Raw genomic sequence first — 21,909 nt, 5'->3', positions numbered from 1 at the left:
CTGGGTTTGATGAGAAAGAGAGGCAGAGCTAGGTGTCATCCGCATATTGATGGCACCTCAGCCCACACCTCCGGATAACTGCGCCCCAGGGGTTTCATGTAGATGCTGAACAGCATGAACAGGGGGATAAAATATAGCCCTGTGGAACCCCATCACATAATTGCCATGGTGCAGAGCAATAATCCCCCAGGACCACCTTCTGGAATCAGCCATTCAAGTAGGAGCAGAACCACTGCAGTGCAGTGCCTCCAACTCCCAACCTAGACAAAAAGATACCAAGGGTGATGGTATCGAAAGCCGCTAAGAGGTCCAGGAGAATCAACAGGGTCACGCTCCCCGTGTCTCTCTCCCAGCAAAGGTCATCCCACAGGGCGACCAAGGCAGTTTCTGTTCCAAAGCCAGGCCTGAAGCTCGATTCAGTGCACAGGCACAGAATTCTTGATCCAGTCCTTGGCATCTCCAGTTATTGTTATTTTCATAGAATCATAGAATAGTGGGGTTGGAAGGGGCCTACAAGACCATAGAGTCCAACCTCGTTCAATGCAGGAATCCAAGTCAGAGCATCACTGACAGATGGCTGTCCAGCCTCATCTTGAATGCCTCCAGTGTGGGAGAGCCCACCACCTCCCCAGGTAATAGGCTCCATTGTCGTATTGCTCTAACAGTCAGGAAGTTTTTCCTGATGTTCAGCCAGAATCTGACTTCTTGTCACTTGAGCCCATGATTCCGTGTCCTGCACTCTGGGATGATCGAGAAGAGATCCTGGCCTTCCTCTCTCTGACAACCTTTCAAGTACTTGAACAGCGCTATCCTATCTCCCCCCAGTCTTCTCTTCTCAAGGCTAAACATGCCCAGTTCTTTCAGTCTCTCCTCATAGGGCTTTGTTTCCAGTCCCCTGATCATCTTTGTTGCCCTCCTCTGAACCCTCTCCAGCTTGTCTGCATCCTTCTTCAAGTGTGGTGCCCTGAACTGGACACAGTACTCCAGATGAGGCCTAACCAGTGCTGAGTAGAGGGGAACTAGTACTTCCCAGGATTTGGAAGCTATACTTCTATTACTGCAGTCCAAAAGAGCATTTGCCTTTTTTGCAGCCACATCACATTGTTCACTCATATTCAGCTTGTGATCAACAATTCCAAGATCCTTCTCGCTTGTAGTGTTGTTGAGCCACATATCCCCCATCTTGTAACTGAGCATTTGGTTTCTTTTTCATAGGTGCAGAACTTGGCATTTATCCCTAGTAAATGTCATTCTGTTGTTTTCTGCCCAGCGCTCCAGTCTATCAAGATCACTTTAAATGTTGTTTCTGTCTTCCAAAGTATTAACTATCCCACCCAATTTTGTGTCATCTGCAAATTTGATCAGCATTCCCTGCACCTCCTCCTCCAAGTCATTAATAAAAATGTTGAAGAGCACTGGACCCACGTATTGGAAGAAAGCCTTTTTGTTGCTTTTAGCATCCCTCGCTAACCTCAGCTTGTTCTCAGCTTTAGCCTTCCTGACACCATCCCTGCAATTCTGTGCTACCTGCCTATACTCTTCCTTTGTTCCTTGTCCTTCCTTCCACTTCCTATATGTGTACTTTTTTGTTTTCAGGTCATCTCTAAGCGTTTTGTGAAGCCACATTGGCTTCTGCTGTTGTCTTCCACTTTTTTTTCTTGTTGGAATTGTTAATAATTGTGCCTTGAGAATTTCCTTTTTTAAAAGCTCCCACCCATCTTGGACTCCTTTTCTCGGTAGCATCGCTTGCCATGGGACCTTACTGATCATTGTTCTGAGTTTATTAAAATCAGCTTTCCTAAAATCCAGGGTACACATTTGGCTACGCTTGGCTTCTGCTTCCTTTAGAACCATGAACTCAAGTATAACATGGTTGCTTTCCCCCAGAGTTCTTGTAACTGCTACTTTACCCACTAAGTCATCTCTGTTGATTAGGATCAAGTCAAGGATAGCTGATCCTCTAGTTCCTACCTCTACTTTCTGTAGGAGGACGTTATCCACCACACAAGTTAGGAATTACCTGGAGGGGCCATGTTTTGCAGAATTTGTCTCCCAACAAATATCGGGGAAATTGAAGTACCCTATTACTACTGCATCATGCTTCCTTAAAGCATTGGCTATTTGCTTTTCAGACCTTTCATCCTCGTCTTCTCCTTGATTGGGTGGCCGGTAGTAGACTCTGACCACCAGGTTCCTTTTATTCTTTGCTCCATTTATTTTAACCCAGATGCTCTCAGTGGGGCTACCAAGCTCATCCTCCTGTATTTCTGTGCAGAGATATGTATTTTTCACATACAGTGCAACCCCACCTCCCTTTCTGTTCCTCCTGTTCTTCTTGAACAAGTTATATCCTTCAATTGCTGTATTCCAGTCATGAGAGTCATCCCACCAAGTCTCAGTTATACCTACCAAGTCATAATTTCCCTCCTGTATTAAGAGTTCAAGTTCGTTCTGTTTGTTTCCCATACTCTGGGCATTAGTATATAGACATCGAAGACCATGTGCTTCATGGGCTGGCTTTCTTCCTACATGTTTCTGAAGACTATTATTGGGCGCTCTTAGAGCTGTTCTCTCTGTTGTGGTGAATGAGTCTTCGCCCATTGTTACCGGCAACTTTACATCTCCCTTCCCTGTAGGATTCCGTTTAAAGGCCTCCTGATGAAGTTCTTCATGCTGTGGCCAAACACATTCTTCCCATCCTTTGTGAGGTGCAACCCATCCCTAGCCAACAGCCCATCTTCCAGGAAGTATAGCCCGTGGTCCCAGAATCCAAATCTCTCTCGTCGGCACCACCTTCATAGCCAGTCATTCACCTGGAGTGTTTTTCTTTCCCTTTCTATCCCTCTTCTAACTACTGGAAGGATGGATGAGAAAACTATCTGGGCCCCAAAGTTCTTGAATTTCCTTCCCAAAGCTTCAAAGTCTGATGTGATATTTTCGTAGCTCCGCTTGGCAATATCATTTGTTCCCACATGGATGAGAAGAAAGGGATACCTGTCAGTGGGCTTTATGAGTGCAGGCAACCTTTCAGTCACGTCTCTAATCCATCCTCCCGGGAGACAACATACCTGGCGAGTCCACGGGTCTTCGTGACATACTTGGGTCTCGATCCCACGCAGCAAGGAGTCTCCCACTACTACCACTCTTCTCTTCTTCTTCTTGTAGGCCTGGGTTTCATCGCCTCTGTTTGACTGACCTTCAGCCTCTTGCTCACTCTCATGTAGGTTCCCCTGTAATTCTTCCTCTGCAGGCTGTCCTCCTGTCTCATCCTGAAGTACCTGGAATCGGTTCCACAGCTCCACTGCTTCTACTGGTACAGAGTGGCGTCTAGTTCTTCTTCTCCTGTCACCCTTTCCCCTCCCCTGACCAACTCCTGTTTGCTCCCCCTGTTCACTCGCTCTCTGGTCACTTGCTTGCTTCTGTAGTCCCTGGACCAGCTGGAGCAGCTTCCTCTGCACTTCTCTGCTCTGCTCTGCTGGGAGGCGGGAAACAGGGAGCTCAGGTAGGAGGGCTGGGAAAGGCCTATTAGACCCTGGAAAGTCCAGTTTGAGCAGACAGCACTGGGTTTGATGAACCAAGTCAGGGGAAGTCTGACCCCTCTGCTGACCCTGACTGGTCCAAGCGGTGGAGAAGGGGTGATCAGGCCAGCACAGCAACACAAGGGACACAGTCCAAATGAAGGGCGGCCTGGGAAGTGTCATGCACAACCTGCACAATGGTGCACCTCTTTCCCCCCTGAAACGGCTCCCTGCTCAGCACTAGATCTCCCAACCAGCCATGCAAGAGGCTGCCCTGGCTGGCTGGGAAAGTGCTTTGTTCTTCCCCACATCTCACACGTGGCTGCCTGAGGTGGGCTGTGAGATGCCCTGTTGCCAACCAGCAGAGAACCATGCTATTTGTGAGAGCTGGAGTTGCTGTAAGAACATGTGGAAGAAGCGAAATAAAGCAAACTAATTAATAGTCCCTGCTTCATCCACAGCTTGACTGAGCCCCGAGGGGCTTGGCATCAGTAAGGCTGATCTTTACCCACAGTCTGTCTCCTTCTTCAGCCACCCATCTGCCAGGTACTTTGATGCACGGCAACAAGCTGGAGCGGAGATTCTGCGAATGAGACAACAGCCGCCCAGTCGAGCTACAGCTGGGCCAAGAGGTGATGGCTTCCTCCTTGCCATCAGCTTAATTAAATGGCAAAAAGGCAGGAGACTTTCGGAATGCTCCTTTCTTCTTTCTGAATAAAGAAAGCAAAGCAGTTTCAAGGGAAATGTTGCTAATCAAAACCTCCAGAGAACAGTCAGCAAAGCAAAACGGCTGCATCATGCCATTATGAACAGAGAGCTGGGGAAAATGATAAGAATAACCCAAAATGATGCCTCATTGCATATGACCATCTCGCCTTAACTCTCCACAGCTAGTCAAGAATTTGCTATTTGTCTGCCCTGTGCCTTCCTTTGCAAAAGGGGCAGTCTCCACCTGACCCCCCAACCTGGGACTGGAGGCTCCAGACATGATGTCCTGCCTGTCCTGCCCCCTCCTCAAATTCCACCAAGACCTCCCTGTTCCCAGTTCCTGTAGCCATTAAAGCCGAAGTAGTCTTTGCATGTGAGGAACTCTTTGGTATCCAATCTCCCAAGAAAAGGTGTGTCTCTTGAGCACTCCTTCTGCATAGCTGCCCCTACCAGGTAATCCTGACCAATTGGCCTTATTACACCTGCAGAGGAACTAGCCCAAATGAGACAGAGGGACGAGCTGATGGGCTGGATGGGGACCCCTCATGGGATGGATCAGGCTTGCTCACGCCCACTGTGTTCTAGCTTTCATCCATTCGTACAGCTCCAGCCGAGATTAGCTGTATGGCTTCCAGCCAGGTAGACACTTGAAACCTACCTGCTGCAGCCTTGGTTCAGTGTCCTAACTCGCCCTTATCAGAAGCTTTCAGGGCCCGCTATGAGGTGTGGGTCCAATGGGGCACAGACTGTATTGTCTGGTTTCCAGGTGTAACTAGCTCAAGGTGACAGAAATAGTAACAACAACCCTTAACATTTGTACGTCACTTTCCAGTGTTGACCACTTCACGTGCATTATCTAATTCTAACCCTTGCAACTACCCTGTAAGGTTGTTGTTATTTGCTCAGTCACTTCTGACTCTTCAGACTTCATGGACCAGCCCATGCCAGAGCTTCCCGTCGGGTCGGCACCCCCAGCTCCCCCAAGGTCGAGTCCGTCACCCCCAGAATATCATCCATCCACCTTGCCCTGGGTCGGCCCCTCTTCCTTTTGCCTTCCACTTTCCCCAGCATCAGCATCTACTCCAGGGCATCCTGTCTTCTCATGATGTGGCCAAAGTACTTCAGTTTTGCCTTTAAGATCCTTCCCTCCAGTGAGCAGGCTGGCTCTATATCCTGGAGGATGGACTGGCTTGACCTTCGTGCAGTCCAAGGCACTCCCAGGATTTCCCTCCAGCACCACAGTTCAACCCCGCAAGGCAGGTCAGTATTACCGTTGCCTATAGTGCAGACGGGGCGGGGGGAGGCTGCGGTCGAGAGAGAGCGGCTCGCCTGAGGCCACCTAGCCAGTCCCTGGCAGGGGCAAGATTCGAACAGGGGCTTCCGGGTTCACAACGCAGCCTCGGAGCGGCTGCACTGCACCAGCATCCCCGGGGAGGAGCCCCGCAGCCGGGCTGGCGCGAAGCGGCTCTCCTCGGGCTGCTCGCAGGAGAGGCGTTGGCCGGGCGGGCCGGATGGCGCAGGCGCCGGGGCCCCTGGTGCGGGCGGAGGTGTCGCCCCCGCCAGCCTCCCCGCGCCCCGTTCCGGCTCGCTTCCCGCCCCGCCCCGCCCCGCCCCCACCTGCCTGTCACTCCCCGCCTCTTGTGCAGCCCCCCTTCTGGCCGGGACCGGCAGAAGAGCCCCGAGGCGGGCCAGACGCGGGCCCAGCCCGCCCGGCACCCTGTTCGCAGCCCCTGCCGCGGAGACCCGCAAGCGCGCGAGCGCTGCCGCCTCCCCCGCCCGGCTCCGCGGCAACCGGCGCACGCAGGCCCCGCTCCCCCGGCCCCGGAGCTCGGGCCGCCGCCGCCGCCGAGGCCTGACTCCGCAGCAAGCGCCCGGCTCAGCCGGCGGGCCCGTGCGCCGCCTTTCCCCGCAGAGCCGCCCCTTCGGCTTTCGCCCCACCCGCCGCTGGAAGGCAGCCCCGGGGCTTCTCCGGGTCGGACCGGCCCCCGGGCTGGACGAGACCCGCCGGCCCGCAGCTCCTGCTCCTGCCGGCAGCGGCCTCCGGCCTGCCCCGGCCCTGCCGCCAGCCCCGGAGAAGCCCGGCAGCCCTCGGGGGAGCGGGCAGGAGCCGAGGCAGGGCGCCGCGGGCCCCGCCGCGCCCCTCCTCGCCCCGCCGCGAGCGCCTCCTCGAAGGGGCGCAGGCGCAGGGAGCCGCCCGGGCCTCGGTGCGCGCCCGCCCCCCGCTGAGGAGGGAGAGGCGGCAGCGCGCCGGGCGCCGCCTGTGCCGAGCCGCCGCGGTCTCCCAGCGCGCCCGCCGGACGGGGCCGCAGCGAAGGTCGGCTGGGCGGTGCAGCTGCTGAGGCGGAGGGGGACGCGGCCCTGCTAGCGCCGGCCCGCCATCGAGGCCAGCGCCGGGCGGAAGGGCCGAGAGGCGCGTGTGGGGCGCTGCGCGGGGCGGCTCACGGGAGCTCCTCGCCGCCACTTCGGCCCAGCAGCCGCACCAAGCGGAGGGGCCCTTGCCCGCCCCTCCGCCCGCCCCGGCCCGCCGGGGTGCCCGAGACCCAGATCCTGCCGGGCCGCGCGTGACTGACGCGGCCAAGCGCTTCGTGCCCGGGCCAGGCTCCACCCATCCGGGTCACCCCGCCAGCGCTGGGTCTCCGCTGGCCGGAGGAAGCAAGCCGCGGACGCAAGCCGCGTGCACTCGGCAGCAAACGTGTTACTGTGCCGCTCCGGGAGCGGAGCAGGCTGCAGAGAGGATCTGCGTGGCCGGGCTGGGCCGCCCTGGCCCGGGGCTGCAGCTGCAGCAGCAGCAGCAGGTCATGTAAGAGCTGGAGCCAGGGTGCTTCCGGCTGGGCTGGCCCGACCTGGCAGAACGGAGCACACGCACCAGCGATGCTTGGAGGCGCGTGCGCATGAGCGCGGGAGCTGCTGATGGTGTAAAACTGGCCTGGACTGACCCAGAAAGGGCTGCCTTTCTCAGGGCAACCAGATAGCCAGTGTCCAGGAGCAAAGTATCAGTGGCCACGTGCCTAGATAATGGCGTCTGGCAGAATATAAAGTGATGGAATTCCACTGTTTCGAAGAAGACCTCTGTGCAGCTGGGAAGAGGTGCTGTGTTTCACCCAGGCTGCCTTACCTACAACGATGGCCTTGTGGGCAAATTTGTGCTGGGGACAGTTTCAGTTCGGGCAAAAAGAGCACAGAAAGTCCGGTCTGGTGCAGAATGCGGTGTGGTGCAGTGGTTAGAGCAGCAGGCTAGGGCTGGGGTAACACGTTGGGGACTGAATTCGTGCTCAGACACAACGATCACTGGGTGGCCTCGGGCCTGTCTTTTATCTCTCAGCTTAACCGACCTCGCAAGGCTGTTGTGAGGATAGAATTGGGGCAATGAAAGGAATCTTCTGCTGTGGAGCCTATATAAATATTGCAAATAAATAAACAAACAATTGTTTGTCTCCCTGAGATTTTTTTTGGTAGCTGAACATATGAAATTTCTAAACCAAGTTCGGAGAGGAGACAGAAGCAAAGGGGTAAATCTGAGCCAAGGCTTTGCTCCAGAATGTTTTTAATGCTAGGGCTTAGTTTAGGACCATGTGAATTAAGAATACAAGATGTCATGCTACTGAACATGTGCAAAGGGCAATTCCCTCGCCACAAAGTCTGCGCACATTTGGGATTGGAGGGACAGGCCGCTGAGGTTGATTTAAGCCAAACGGTCCCCTTTTTACTTTTCCGACCGCTACACAGAAGAACGCGACCAAGTTCTGCACCGCCACCTTCTCACCAAGGGAAAATGTGGCAAGGGTGGGCTTCAGGCCAAAGGTCCGAGTACCCAGTGGCCGGGAGCGACGTGCACAACTCCAGCGGCTGCGTGCTCGGGCTCTGGGTTTTATTTCCCCGTCCAAAACTCACCTCGCACCCTTCGCCTCCCCCGCCGCCACATGTCGACAAAAAGGGTCCTCCCTGCCCCCCTGCAGGGGCCCCCGGGGAAGCCCTTTGCACGCGGGAGCCAAGGCCCAGCTGCGGGCGGGAGGCTGTTTGAGTTTGTTGGAGATGGACCCGCCGGAGTGCCTGGAAGGGGCTGTCCCGCTGCGGCACCCGGGGCTGCGACGCACTGCAGCCCCCCTCCCTCCTCCTCCCCCCGCCGCCGCCGCGCCGCGCCCCGCTCCGCTCAGCACCCCTCGGGAGGCTGCTGCCGTCCGGCCCGAGGGGCAGCGTGGCCCGCTCTGCGGCCGGAGAGCCAGGCGGGGCGCGGGGCGGGGCCGGCTGCCGGGGCGGGGCGGGGCGGGGGCGAAGGCGCCCGGCGCCGGGCCCCCTCCGCGGTGCAGCGCGCTGGCGCAGGCTCCGCAGCGGGAGGAGCGGGGGAGGGAGGAGGCTGCCGGTGTTTCCCGGCTCGCGTCAGGGTGCTTAAAAGCGGCTCCGCGGCGAGGCGGTGAGGAGCCGGGGGCCGGTCGGGTGGCGACTGGCGCAGGGACCGAGCAGCCCGCGGCAGCCGGCGTGGCGGCCGCCCCTGTGACGCTGCGCATCTTCCTCCCCGCCGCCCCATCTCTCTCCCGCCCTGTCACCGCGCCGGCGAGAAACAGACCCCGGCAGCTCGCCTCCGCCTCCCGCCTGCACCCTTGGAGAGCGCCGGTGGGGCGCCAGCAGCCTGCCCTCGGTCTCCCGGAGCGCGCCGCTGCCTCCCCTCGCTGCCCCCAGCTCCGCCGGGCATCCTGGGGAGGACTCGGACCGCCTCCCTGGGTACCGCCCTGCCCGCTCCGCCCTGCATCCCTTCCCGGAGGCACACGGCGCCCCCTCCCTGGGAGCCAAGCTCGCCGTTGCGCCCCGCAGCCCCGGGAGCGCGGCGTCGCCTCTCGGGGGACCCGAGCCTGCCGCGCGCGCCCCACGCCACCGATGCACGGGCGGCGCCGGTGATGGGCTTGCTGTGGGCAGCTTACTAGGTGTGGAGCCAACGCAGTCCATCTCAGGTAAGCGGACCTCTGCGGGGCAGCGGGACGCTCGGGGGCGGGAGCCCTACTTGCAAGAGCCCTGGAAATGCCGTCTGCAGACAGGACGGGGGAGCGGTTGCAAAGGGGAAGGATCCATCCCACCGCCCCAGGGAAAGAGGCTGGCCAGTGCCCCATTTGTCCTGAGCAGCGATCTCTGGAGACGGTCTCCGTCCATTCAGAAATGTCCCAAGGATGCCATGGATGCTCCCTGGGCTCCAGGAAGTGACCTGGATTGAGCGGGGGGGGGGGGCGTTGTGCAGAGAAATCAGCTTTAATTCTGCATTTGTACAGCACCAGGCACAGTGCTTGGGGTAGTACATAATCAGTGAAAGGGGCTCCTTGCATGCTTGGGTGGGGCGGATTGCATAAGCTATTATAGGGGCACAGGAACCCTCGGGGCAGGGCAGGGGGGAGCATGTGGCTGAACGGGGTGGGGGTGGCTTGTATTACTGGTGCATCTCTGTTCCGAGGTTGGCATGATGCTGGGGGACAGTGCCAAGGGGCAGCGGTACAAATGTGCCCCCTGCCGTGAGAGGGGGCTGGGCTGGTGAAAGGGTCCCTTCTTGTCACCCAAGCGTTGGCCAAGGTGAGAGAGGAGGGTGTCGCAGCTTCGCATGCAGGATCCATCCGTCTGGAGGCTACTGCACCTCTGCTTGCGGTATGCAGCCAGAGGCAGAGTCAAGCGGCTGCAGCTCTGCCTTTGCAATGAGAAACGAGGCACTTTGCAAAGCCCCCCCCCCCCACTGCACGTGCACACACACTCACAGGCATCTTCAGCCAGCCAGAGCAGCCCCAAATCTAGCCCAGCAACATCACCCCTCCGCCCCGCCCCCTGTCAGAGCCTCTACCACCTTCGCACCACTGCTTTGCTTTCCTGTTTTGGGACTGTGAATGGGGCTGTGTGGGCAGCCCTATATGACAGGCAGCCTCAGGTGTCTGAGGTGCAAGTGGGGTGGTGGGGCAGAAGGAAGGCAAGTGCACTTGCAGGAGGGGGGCTCCATGAGGCAGCAATGAGGTCAGCCTAAATTTGTGCTTGCCTCCCGCCCCCTTTGCAACCAGGGCTGCATTTGGTCTGGCCCAGAGAAATGCTTCTTGAAAAAGGAAAAGACATCACCAGTGCAAACAGTCATATTCTGTTCCTGGCTGTAAAGGCTACAGAGCAGGAAATGTGAAGTTAATCTAGCGGGGATATTAACAGGGGTGACACCTCGACCCCTTCTTTGACATACAAGATATGGAATGCCCCATTGCGATCAGCATGACAGCCAAGCAGACGTCTGGCCTGATTTATTAGAATGTCATGTTTACTTCCCACAACTGTAGCCCAACCAACCACCACCACCCTGCCCCACCCTGCCCACAAATCCACAATCACGTTTTGAGAGAACAGTTAGGAACCCACAACCCCAGGCGACACCTCTGAACTGCACACTCCCCAAATAGCAGGTCTCACATTGTCTGGGAGAAGACAGATTCAGCAGGATGGAAGGAATATTATTCCATGACCAATAGGTACTGGGACCCAAGGAGAAAATTGCTTGTGAAAATCACCCTGGGAATACTGCACTGTTGATGGGGGCTACTTCAGGGTCTAGAATGTTAGTGTGTATGAGTGTGTGTGGTAGAGGTGGGGGTGGGGGTATTGATGTCACCAGGAAGTCAGGAAAAGATAATGGTGTGCTGGATCTGTTTAGAGAAATATGACACCACAAAGTTCGTCTGCAGGAGCAAACTGAATAGCTGAATGCTGAAGGAGCAGGCACCTCATATTGGCCTGCAGACGGATCATCTGGGATCCCTATATGAAAGAGGATTATATCAACAAACTGGGCAGCCTTGCAGGCAGCAACAAAAGGACACACACCAGGGACACTTCTGAAATATTATAAGGCACAACAGAAGGATGGATTCCCAAGTATAAGATGGGAGAAAATTGTCCATGCAGCAGCACTTCCAAGAAAGGTTTAAGGGAGGCTAATGCATAACAAAGTGTACAGGAGCCATCCGTGTGATGCTGCAGCTCAAAAGGCCAATAGCATTTTAAGCTGTGTCCACAAAAATTGATGTTTCCAAGGTACAGGAAGTAATGAAATTGCTCTGCCCAACGCCCCTGAGAACTCATTTGGAAAACTGTGTTTAGTTCTCATTACAACACCCTGCCAGAGATAACAGAAAGGGCTGTCTATAAAAAGGTGATGAAGGAGCTCATGTCTCATTGATCCTGAAGTTTATTCATCTCCGTACATTTCCTGCACTAAAGAGCATTGTCCCCAGAGGGTGTTTTCCTGAAAGGCTTAATTTGAGCCTGACTTACCGGTGCTAAACTCCACAGCCAGTTTTTAATGCCAGGCGTCAGGCTTGGAATGGGTGAAATAATCACAAAAGCATGAAGAAGGGGAGTGATTAACAAAAAACAAAAAACAAGATAGAGTATCAGAGTATGTGCAAAGTGCCTTTTGTCCCCCACACCTAAATCTGGGATCAAGCAACAGGACTCCAGTGACAGGACTGGAGCACCTGTATATATTGACAATGGAGAACCTTGTGACACCTTAAAAACTAACAAATTTATTTAGACATATGCTTTCATGGATTTATTATAGCATACACTTCCACCGTAATAGATGTTTTAGCCTTTAAGGTGCCACAGGACCCTTTGTTTGTGCTGCAAAAGACTAACAGAGCCACTCCTCTGGAAATTGCATTGATCAAACCATCTGCTGATCTGGAACACAATAAAACTGTTCGTGAAAGAAGCACACCCAGGCAGGGGCCGTGGCCGAGTGGCAGGCTCCCAGCTTTGCTTGCAGGAGGTCTCTGGTTCAGTCCTTGCCGTCTCCAGTTAGAAGGATCCGGCGGCAGGTGATGGGGAGACCTCTCTCTGCCCGAGCCCCTGGGTGCTTCCACATGAGCCTTTACGCCATTGCCCCATCTCATTCGCAACATTTCATGAGGGGTCCTGACAACATCACCCCCATTCGCCACCCACCCGTGAATTCCCACTGCTTCGTCTGGCTTTTCCTTCCTGTGAAAAAGCCATTAAGGAAAAAGGTTGGAATTGCTGCGCCGCGCCTTCCGGCGGGCAGCGCTAGGAGCCCTCCGTCTGGACACGCCTCTCAAGAGCCGCTCCAAGAGGGCAGAGCAGACAAGCCAGGTGGCCCTCGCGGGCAGCTAGCCCAACCTTGCCGGGGGCGCTTTGCTTCCCAGTCTCAGGTCGCTTCTCTTCTGGGTCAGGGGAGGGGGCTGACTGTGGTCCTGCTGAAGAACCAGCACTGCTCTTTCTCAAAGCCTCCCTTCCCTTCTGATGTGTTTTGGAGGGACGGGTGGGGAGAAAGTATGCGACTGGTTTCCAAGGACGGCTTGGCATTCCCTCCTATTCCTACAGCCACCAGGGCGCAAGTAAACGGGGGCACAGCAGGACAGTCTCTGAGTGAAGGACACCCCCCCCCCGCTTCGTGGCTGGCGTGTGGCGCGAGCAGAGAGAGCACTCTGGCTCAGACGTGCCTGGGAGCCCAGCAGCAGCAGCCTTCACGCCTGCCTTTCTACGATACACCACACCTAAGCAAAGGGGTGTGGACTAGCAGTGGTTTCCCAGAGATGACAGGAGGGCACTCTACCCATGCCCATGGGCACTCTCTTCTTAGCCTTTATAACTTCACACAGTCTAGGTCAACCTTCCCCAACTTGGTCCCCTTCAGCTATGTTGGGTTACAACTCCCAGCATGCCCCATGGAGGGCACCAGGTTGGGGAAGGCTGCCCTAGACGGTGTCCCAAAATTAAGGCCAGGGAGAGAGGGTTTCTCAGCCTGCCTCCCATTCCTGACCTGGGTCTGGGGCGGAGTGTTCTTTTGCCTCTGTAGAGGCTCCATGCTCCTTCCAAGTTACCCAGTGATGCCATGTTTTGGCCGAGGGCTCGTTCACACCTGACAGTTCACTCAACCCATAGACAACTAGCATGTCAGGGAGACAGCGAGGCCAGAATCCTTCTCCTGGCATGATGGGGAAACATTCAAGTCCTGGATGCCCCAAGCACAGTGGGGCACTCCATCGTTGCTCTGGGTGTGCTGATCACGGGTTTCATCAGTTGAGTGGTGAGTTGCTGAGGGATCCACACACTGGTGTTCCAGAGGAAACAGGGCTGCATCTGGCACCAATGGGGCTGCTGAGATGGGACATCACAGCCATCAAGGATGGGGCTCAGCAGGGGAGCCTGCTGGCTTGATTCTCAAGGCACCATCTGACAGTGCCAGGAAACGGAGCGCCTCCATCTAGACGGCTGCCAACAGGAGCTCTGTGCTCTGAACAGCTCCACGGTGGGCAGATATCCAAGAGGTGCAACTTCCATCACTGGACCTGCTTGGCTGGGAGACTGCACTTGATGAATGTCCGCCTGCACTGCCACTCTTACCAGCACAGGCAGAGCCAGGAGGAGGGTGCCAGACCTATCTCATGGCTGGTATAGATGTGGAATTATTTTGCCTTAGAGACTGGGTTTCTTCCATACGTCATGAGCCAAAATGCAGACGGCGTATCCCTTTCTGTGTGCCAGATGGCTTGCTGCAGAAAAATGTCAGTTTGCGAAGACAAGAAAAGCTCTGGAATAAAGTGGCCAGAAACCAGGCTCCCTGGCCACTGCCTGAGATTGCAGGTCTGTTCATGCCAAGTTTCCTGGCAGACAACTCAAGTCAAGGATCCCCTCCATCCGTGGTCACCTCTGGCCCAGATGTTACTCACATATGCCTTGCAAATGAAACATGGTTCCCAAGTGAATGACCCCCTGAAGTGCCCCTGCATTATTATCCCTTGTTTAAATAGTCCCATCAATGGGCAATGCAGAACTTTAGAGTATGCAATTTGCCAGCTCCCTGCCCCAAGGGGCTTACAATCTAACATTCAACACTGGGGAAGCAAAGAGAGGAAGGGGAGGCAAGGCTGCAGTAGTGTTCATTCCAGTGACATGTACTTGGCTTGATTACAGTATGGCTTGGGGGCTAGCCTAGGAGGTTGAGCCAAAGACTTCCCAGAAAAGATAGGATTTGAGGGGGGAGCTAAAGAAGTGTGAGCGGTGCGAGGCAATTCCAGGCAAGAGGCACAGGCAGGGAGATGGCTGGGAATTGTTTGAGGGAGCAGGAGTTCTTTGGATGGCTGATGGTGGGGGAGCTGCAGGAAGAAAGGTCCCGGGAAGGGGTGTAACTGGATTTACTTTAGGTCACCTGAGTTCTGGGCCCCTCCTCCTAAAGCCTCAGGAAAACTGTTCTACCTGTACTTTAAAATAATACCTTACTCTTGGAGGTGATGCACTGGGTGTGGCAAGTGACGAAGATCCAGAGTTCATTATCCTTCTAGACTAGGGGTAGGCAACGTGGTGCCCATGGGCACCAATGCATCCTTGGACACCTTTCTTGGCACCTGCCAAGGTGCCCGACCCCGTCCACTGTTTTTTTTTTAATGAACACATTTTCTTACCAGCAGCTGGGACTGCTGTGAAATAGGTTTCTGGTGGTGCTGAAAACTGTGGGTTCAAATGAGTTGGGTGAGTTTAGTGAGTTGGGGCTCAGACCCCCCCCCCGCCTTATACTCAATCTTTTGTGAAGGTGACTTGTTCTTTGCCACACCTTCCATGGTAGCCATTTTGTGGTGGTGCCCAGGACAGTTTCTCAAATTGCCAAATGTCCCTCTGGTCCAAAAAGGTTCCCTACCCCTATTCTAGACAACTTTTTTTGCCCCACAATGCTAGGCAACTAGCACTTTAAGCAGGCATGAGTCAAAGGGGACATGGGATGTTTGAACAGGAAGGCTGTTACTGCGTTTGAACGGATGCTGTCAGCTGCTGCTCACACTGGACAAAATCCGTTAATCTGGGAGGTGCCACAGAATGTTGCTGCTGCTGTTCTTTTAAAGTGCTGTAATCTGACGAAGAGTCGGACACGAGTGAACGACTGAACAACAACAACAATCTGACCTGAGACTTCAGAGAAAGTTGGGTTGGCAATGGAACTATACAGACGCAGGCGTACAAAATGAGTGTGTGTCTCTTAGAGTGGAATGGGGCAGAATGGAAGCAGGCTGCAAGACTGTCGATGGATCCTGGGTCAGATCTAGCAGGACTCCCTTGCCTTATGTTCTGATGAATTTCCAACAGCTTGGGAGAAACAGGTGGGTTATTTTTCTGAGCCAGAACAGGCAACTGCTCTTCTGCAAGATCTGCCTTGACAGAGTGCAACTCTGGGGCTGTCATGAGAGGACGGTGAGCCACGTGAAGCCACTCTCAGCCAGCCTTCCCTAGCCTTCCAGCCTCCAGATGTGGTGAACTACAACTCCCATCACCTCCGGCCAGCACAGCCAATGGCTCTCCTGCATGTGTGCATGGCCAAACGTGCAGGCTAGCTTCAGCTCAGAGGCTGCAGCCCACATTCGGCTGCCTGCGCCATGGCTGGTCTGCGTTATTTTTGCACTTATAATCAAACGTCAAAGTCATGCTGTCACCCTCAGCTGGAGCCCAGCACCAGAAGCTGTTTTGTATGCTCAGGCAGGACAGGATGGTACAGAGGGGTTCCTCTGAACGTGTACAAAGTGTCTGTTGTCCTTCCTCTCCAGAACCAGTCTAGGATGCAACTGTCTTTCCTACCCATCAGGTCTCAAACAGGGGAGCCAAGGCAGAATTAGCAGTTATGTCACCAGACACATGCAGAAAGAGAGAGCTTCTGTCCGCTGGTTTCCACTTGCAAGAGATGGCTAACTGACTGGCTGTGGGAGCAAGGGAGGCGAACGACATGCCGATCTGCTCGTGCTTCCGTTTGTGTGCCAACACACACCCGCAAAGTCACACACCAGCCCCTTAGGAGCTCGGCCTTTTGCCGGTCACTGTATTTTATGAATTAGAGAGTGCAGGAACACAACGCATCGCTCAGCTGGCAGCCTTCCAGCGCTGCTTTGGCCACTTTAATCTGATGGGGGTCGTTTCACTGCAATTACTCATAATGATACTTCCAGGCAAAAAGAAAAGAAAACTGCACAGCCTGGCAGGGACTGTGAAACTAACAGCATCTTGGCAGTCAATGAAGCCTCCGCACCCTTCCATATCTCCCCAGAAATCTGCCTTCATCTTATTTCTACAGCATAATTTGTTATTTATCATTTCTTTATACCCCAGGATCTGCCTTCAGCATGAAGCAGCAACCTTCCACGAGAGGAATGGCTCCACTTGCGGAAGGTTCCTCTGCCCAATTTTTAGGGATACCTCCTTCCCCCCCCCACACACACACAGGGATGCTTTCTTTCCCCCATTCAGTAGGGTCTCCTGATCCTCTTTGTAGCATTTGCAGGGGACCAGAAGGGCTGCCGTGAAAAGCAGAAGGCAGGGAAGTCCACTTCAGCAGATGCAGTTGGTCCAGTGAGAATCTGGATCCAACCCTTACTCTTCCTGTTCTTACAGAGACAGACATAAGCATGCATGCGTGTATGGAGCTGTAAAGATTAACACCCCAAATAGAGATGCCTGCCCCATGGAGCGTATAGTCTACTATTGGACACAGAGTAGACAGTGGAGGAGGCAGGGTGAACAAGGGCGGTATATTCCCGTTCTCTCTCTACTGCCAGTGAGAGCAAACAAGTCGGGGCTAAGTGGACCAGCACTCCGATCCTCAGCAACTTCTGCTGCCCACTCCAACTGGCAGGGACCCTTTCCCACCCCAGCTTCCTGAAAGCCATGGAGCAAGAGATGCCGGGGACAGCCCTGGCACCTCCTGAGTGCAGCACAAGGGCAGTGCCATGGAGCAATGGGCCTTGGACGATGGATGCACATGGGAAGAGGGAGGAGAGGTTGTGCTCTCTGACAGATGAGCCCCTCTGATGCTGGATCCAAAGGCTTCAGTGCAGCTCTTGGCCCGGAGGGTTGTGGAAATCCCAACAAGGGAGCAGCCAACAAACGCATTCATGCTTTTGCTGAATTGAACCCAAATGAAGGCCAGGATGAGGACAGCAGGATCTATGCATTCAGCACCCAAGGGAAGAAGACCTGTCGGCAGGGCCAGCCCAAAACACATTTGCCACCTCCGGTGGAACAGCAAATCCCCTCCCCTCCCACAAGGATGCTCAGTACCCAAGGCTGGCCAAGTTATTTTGGCAGCTAAGTCAGAAAATCCCCAAAGTGCCCCTCCTTGGGAGTAAAAATACAACAGTCACCAATTAAATAACTAACAACTTGCTGTCCTTTCATGACACCCCAAATCAGCAGCCTGCAGTGACTGCCTCACTCTGCCTAAAGGTAGGGCTGGCCCTGCATGCTGGATCAGACCAAGGTCCATCTAGTGCAGCATTCTGTTCACACATTTGCCACTGAGATGCCCCAGTGGGAAGCCCACAAATACATGAGTGCAATAGCACCCTTCTGCTTGTGTTCCCCATTAACTGGTATAGTTACAGGGAGCCAGATTCCGGCTGAACATCCGGAAAAACTTCCTGACTGTTAGAGCAATATGCAAATGGAACCAATTCCCCAGGGAGGTGGTGGGCTCTCCCACCCTGGAGGCGTTCAAGGTGAGGCTGGACAGCCATCTGTTGGGGATGCTCTGACTTGGGTTCCTGCATTGAGCAGGGGGTTGGACTCGATGGTCTTGTGGGCCCCTTCCAACCCCACTATTCTGTGATTCTCTGAGAGGCATACTGGAAGTAATATTTTTAATTAATTAATTGCTATAGTGTCCAATAGCTGAAGGTCTCTGGGTGGTTCACAACAAGTATATATATAGTAGCACCCCTCGATAGCCATATCCTCCATGCATATGTTTAATCCCCTTGTATGTTGTGGTAGCAAATTCCAGAGCTGAGCTCTGCGCTGTGTGAAGCGGGCCTCCCTTTTACTTGCCCTGCATCTTCCATCAATCAGCTTCATAGGGTGACCCATTTTGATTCTACAATTAGGAGAGAGGAAGAAAGATGACTTCTCCGCACCGTGCATAATTTTGGACACCTCTATCATGTCTTCCCTCACTCACTTTTTTTCCCAAGCTAAACAGTCCCGGCGGTTGTGACTTGGGCTGTGCACGGGCTGCCCATCTGCCCTGCAGGCCACCTCGGGGCTTCTGAGGCAGTCCCAGTTCGCTTCAGGCTGATTCCGGCGGGCCAGAGGAGCAACCAGCTTCAGCCTCCAGAGCTGAAGCAGAATTCGGACATCTGAATCCCGCTTGGCCCCTGCCACACGCTGCCCAGCCCCCAGCTCCTTGCCTGGGCCTCGCACTGCCAGCCATCTCGTTCGGGGGGGGCACCGCCACTGCCGGGAGCTGCCGCTGCCTGCAGGAGAACTGCCGCCGGGGAGCCGCTGCCGCCAGCTCCGGGGCCCTCTGGACCCAGGCCAGCCACTGCCTTGTTGTTCTTGCAGGGTCTTTTTCTGGGAATACAGGGAGTCGCTGCTTTAAAAATGCCCCCCCATCCGGAACAACAAGACAGCTGCCACCGCGCATCCAGAGGGCCCAGGTGAGGGTCGGGGGTGGCGGGGGCACGGCTGGGCTGCTGGATTGTGCCGAAGCACACCGCAGCGCTTCACGTGACCCAGCCTGCTTCGTGCCCCCCGCCTCACCTTGGTGCTTGGGTTTCCAGCCAAAGTGGTACACAGCCCTAGTTGTAATCTTCCCTTGCAGGGGAGATGCTCCAGCACCTCGGTCATTTTAGCCAGCCTTGTCTGCCCGTTTTCTGGCTCTCCAGTATCCTTTTTTAGGTGCGGTGACCAGAACTGTACAAAGTATTCTAAGTGTGGTCACACCATAGACTTGTGTAAGGGTAGGATGGTCTTGGCAGTTTTATTTTCAAGTCCTTTCATAATTATGCCTAACATGGAGCTTGCCTGCTTCTCAGCAGCAGCGCATGGGGTCGACGTTTTCATCACCTACCACAGCCCCAAGGCAGTGGCGTGCGGCCCATGGAGCACCAGCATGCCTTGGCCCAGACCGGTTTTTAATGGAATGGTCCCTTCCCTGCCCTTCCAGCATACAAACCTGCACCAGGGAAATCTGCCCTCCGCACAACCCCCTGGCCTCTCTGATCTGGTTTTATGCAGTCACTCCCTTTGTTCTCCCCATGCTTCTTCATGCCTCATATCAAAAGGCACGCCATTTCTCGGCTGTCTCTTCCTTCTCCCCAGCCTGCAGGTGCCTGATGTCATTGTCATTTCATCGGTGACTCAGCCAGGCTGGCAGGCTGACTGTATGTGCGGGCTGAGCTCCTTTATGAGTTTACCTGGGGCATCTGCTGGCTTGAAACTGATTTAACCAGCACATGCCCTGGGGCGTTTCCTCTGCTCCCCTCAGGCACCTGGAGTCTGGAGACCTGAGTGGCTGCAAACTCCCCCCCTCCGGCAGCCCAGGCTCCCCAAAACAAGCCCAAGAGAGCCCCAGCTCAGCCTCCTTTACTTGGCTGTGTATCCCAAGACGGTACTTTCTTGAACTGTTCAACCTTGGATGTTTTTTGCATCCATTGAACCAATGGGACATGAACCAGGGCAATTTTTGCATCTGTTGGACCAATGGAATGGCCAGTTCATGTCCCTGCCCAAGGCAGCCCTTCCTGGAGAGAGTTGTCCCTTGCAGGGTCACCCAAAGAAAGCAAAACAGAGTCCTTCTCCACACAATGCTGCAAGATGTGGGGGTGGCCCCTGGATGAGATGGCCTTAGAAGGGGAACAGACACATTTGTGAAATAGGAGAGGTCTGTCAGGGGCTACTAGTCATGATGGCTTAATAGAACCTCCAGCTTCAGAGGCAGCCTACCTCTGAACACCAGCTGATGGGGAGCAACAGTGGAAGAGGGCTCTCGCCTCCAAGCCCTGCTGGTATCTGGCTGGCCATGGTGGGAAACTGACGGCCGGATGGGATGGACCTTTTGTCTCACCCAGCTTCAGGGCTCTTCCAGTGTCCTCATATCCTGGACTTAGAAAATCCCCAATTTTGTCCCACCTATGTGGGGTTTTTAATTGACCAAGGAAGGCACATGGATGAGGAAATGCTTTTAATCATGCTCTGCTATTGAGAGTTGCCTTCCTTGCCTTGTTCTGACTGCTTCTGAGATGCCAGATTAAGCTCCTGGCTCAAGTTCCATTGAAGGATAAGACAGATATAGATTAATTAGGACAGGGGGATGCATGAGGTTCTCCCCCAGCTCGGTGAGTGGTCTCTTCAATTCACATCCTCTTTGCTAGACAGGATCTATGCGGAAAGTGGCAGGGCATTCTCTTCCTGCCTCCATCAGAGCAGTTCACCTTTGGGCCACACTGCTTCTGTGGGCCTGGAGGTCCCATTATGAGATTAGGCCTACATTTTATGTGAACTCCTCAGCAAGCTTAGTTCAGCTTTTGATCACACACGGCTTTGTGGGGTCACAGACCCAGGACCACATCGGAAGCTGCCTCATACCGAGTCCCCCCACTGGTCCATCTAGTCCGAAGCTGACGGCTCTGACTGGCCACAGCAGCCCCTGGGTTTGCAGGGAAGGCCTTTCCCCATCAGCTGCTGCCTGCACCTTTTACCTGGAGACGCTGCCAGGGATCGCACCGGAGACCTCCTGCATGCGAAGCGTGGGCTCTCCTGCGGAGCTGTGGTCCTCCCATGCGCTTGGGGTCCTTTTAAGACAGAGTTGTTTGGCCAATGCTCCTCGGCCATAATCAAAGACAGGGTTGGGCTCATTTAAACCAGTAGGGATGTGCTGGACTGGAGGCCTTGCCTTTTGCTTGTCCCCTCATCCACCTCTGTGAAAATCATGGCTGGATGAAGCAGGATTAGCAAGAGATGGGAACTCTCGAGAAGACGACTTCATGCGTTTCTCCCCGTTGCTGTGTATCGGCTTGGCTTGGCTTTTGCCTTTCCATGCCTTGCCCATAGCTGTGTCACCCTTCACCCCCAGCCCCAGCATAAGATGAGATGAGATGCCACACAAGCTTGCAACGAACCTGGTTTGCCATTGGGGGGGGGCAGCATTTTTTAGCAGTTGCCTGGGAGGCTTCTCTCAGAGGCTCCCATATCTCTGCAATTTCCCCCAGGTTGCTTCTTCTTCCTTCTTAACGAAGCCATAATGTAAACATTGTCCCTGTAAAAGTGGACAGAAGCAAAGCACAAAGCAGCAGAGAAGAGATAGGAAACAGCACTGATTAAGCCAAGTGGAAACCATTGCTTACATAGCCTACAGCAAGGGTCCCCAATCCCCGGGCCACAGACCAATACCGGTCCGTGGCCTGCTAGGAACCGGGCCATACAGCAGGAGGTGAGCATAGGGGTGTGCGAAACCCCCTTACCTTGGGTCCGCAGGGGTCCGTGGGGGGGGAGGTGATCCATCCCTCCCCCCCAGAATCCTCGCCAGCCCCGGCCGGTTCTGCTCTGCAACGAGTCTGCAGAGCTGCCGGCTGGCTCCGGCCGCTGGCGGACTTCTGGCCACTGGGACACAAATGGCATCCACTACGCAGATGCCATTTGCATCCCTGTTCTTCAAGTAATAGGCTACATAAATCTGTACGTAGCCTATTACTGCAAAGAACACAGATGCAAATGGATCCCCCCAGTCCGTGGAAAAATTGTCTTCCACAAAACCAGTCCCTGGTGCCAAAAAGGTTGGGGACTGCTGGCCTACAGCATCCATTGATTGGATTGGATTTTTTTATCCACATCCTCCATGTTATTTGCAAACCCTCCTAGATTTAATTCACCTGCAAATGTGATAACGATACTTCACAGT

General features: G+C 54.8%; 1 protein-coding gene and 1 long non-coding RNA gene across 2 annotated transcripts in view; both read left to right on the top strand.

The window, feature by feature from the left end:
* Window positions 1–21,909, top strand: part of LOC146351847 (uncharacterized) — a 1,244,848-nt gene that overhangs the window by 215,531 nt on the left and 1,007,408 nt on the right. The window lies entirely within an intron of this gene.
* PHF24 (PHD finger protein 24) overlaps window positions 8,608–21,909 on the top strand; it is a 35,823-nt gene continuing 22,521 nt past the window's right edge. Inside the window, exon 1 of the mRNA XM_084831994.1 lies at window positions 8,608–9,172. The gene's annotated coding sequence lies outside the window, so the exon portion shown is untranslated. The remainder of the gene's footprint in view (window positions 9,173–21,909) is intronic.

Source organism: Heloderma suspectum, chromosome 2 (assembly GCF_057233095.1).
Source record: "Heloderma suspectum isolate Gila_16-S chromosome 2, 16-S_ref, whole genome shotgun sequence".
NCBI lineage: Eukaryota > Metazoa > Chordata > Lepidosauria > Squamata > Helodermatidae > Heloderma > Heloderma suspectum.
The sequence above is the reverse complement of the archived record's forward strand: the minus strand, read 5'-3'. Positions and strand labels throughout refer to the sequence as shown.